Source organism: Propithecus coquereli, unplaced genomic scaffold (genome assembly GCF_000956105.1).
Source record: "Propithecus coquereli isolate 6110/MARCELLA unplaced genomic scaffold, Pcoq_1.0 Scaffold380, whole genome shotgun sequence".
NCBI lineage: Eukaryota > Metazoa > Chordata > Mammalia > Primates > Indriidae > Propithecus > Propithecus coquereli.
This window is the reverse complement of record NW_012149508.1, coordinates 372,043-373,747: the sequence shown is the minus strand read 5'-3', so window position 1 is coordinate 373,747 and position 1,705 is coordinate 372,043.

The following is a 1,705-nucleotide window of genomic DNA, read 5'->3' as shown; positions in this document are numbered from 1 at the left end:
AAATTAATTTTTTAAGGTTTTATTATTTTTGAGACAAAGTCTCGCTCTGTTGCCTAGGCTAGAGTGCAGTGGTGTCATCATAGTTCCCTGAAAGAGCTACAGGCACCTGTCACCATGCCCAACTAATTTCTCCATTTTTTTTGTAGAGACAAAGTCTCGCTTTTGCTCAGGCTGATCTCGAGCTCCTGACCTCAAGAGATCATCCTGCCTTGGCCTCCTAAAATACTAGGATTACAGGTGTTAGCCACCACTCCCAGCCTTATAGTACCATATTTTTATGGTACCTTTTCTATGTTTAGATATGTTTAGATACACAAATGCTTATCATTGTGTCCCAGTTGCCTGTGGTGTTCAGTACGGTAACATGCTGTACAGGTTCATAGTCTAGGAGCAATATTTAGCCTAAGTGTGTAGTGACTGTACCATCTAGGTTTGTTTAAGCACACTCTGTGACGTTTGCACAACCATTAAATTGCCTAATGACACATTTTTCAGAACATATCCCTGTAGTTAAATGACGCATGACTATATAAAATTGGTTCTGTTTCTCTGGAGAATCTTGATTAATACAGAGCTCCTCTTCTGAACCTGTGTTATTTTACTTCTGTAACAGATGTAGAATAAATAATTCTTGCCAGATCCATAGTTCTTCAATTTTGCAGTGTTGCAGAATCTAAGACAATCCTAGTCGGTGAATTAGATTTCTGCTACAGACAAGTGGAGACTATAGCATGAGGTTTCTTTGTAGATCTTTAAGAGAATAAACCACTTTCCTTTTATCACCTGTCTTTTATTTTGATCTGAATGAAAGACATTTCGAAGCTGACATAGAAGACAGCCCCCAGCCCCAAGTCTTCCCTCCCACTTCACAGTGCAGGGGGGCCCGAGTTCCAAAACGAGCATCTACTTACGGCCACTAGATGGCAGGCCAGATCCATTTAAAATAATAACTCACTGCAGCCTTAGTTATCAGTGGCTGCAACTATCATTTTTCCTTTTCAACCAATGTCATTAGTAAGAGTGTGTCACCTTTCTGTAAACAAAGACCACGGAATCTTAACAATAGACAAAAATTGAGAAGTCATTTCTTTCATTTATTGTCAACCTTTTTAAAATCTTCTCCCAAGGAAGGAGGATGCATTACCCATTTTGGTTATCTGTACTGTCTAGTGTTTTCAGTGTTCAGATGAAATACTAACACCCCTGTCTCAGACACCTGGACATACTTCTATTCAAAAAGCTAACAATGATGCAGATTTCGAAATACAATTACTGAAGGAAATAGAGGCCTTAAAATATAATATAATACAGATTTGTCCCCTTAATTGTTTTGAATAGAAAAAGAGGGAGGAAGACCGAATAAAGGTTGCTGAATGTTTGAATCTCAGTTTCTTTTTTACACCTTTCAGAGTGCTTGCGTCTATGAAAGATGAATTGGCACAAACAACTCACTTGAAGGTTTGTTAATGGATTGCCACTGCAATCCAAGAAGCAGGTATCAATTATATTAATACAGCTTGTTTCTCAATTTGTAGATAGAAAAACATTTTTAAAGGAAGGGTTTCTTCTAAAGAGGTAGTCTTACTTAACAAGCATTTTGTGTGTGTCTACAAACCTAGTGTCTGACACTTAGTAGGCGCACAATAAACACTTAAGCAATAAAATTATTCAGTGAATGAAAAATGCACATGGTCTCTGGCCTGAT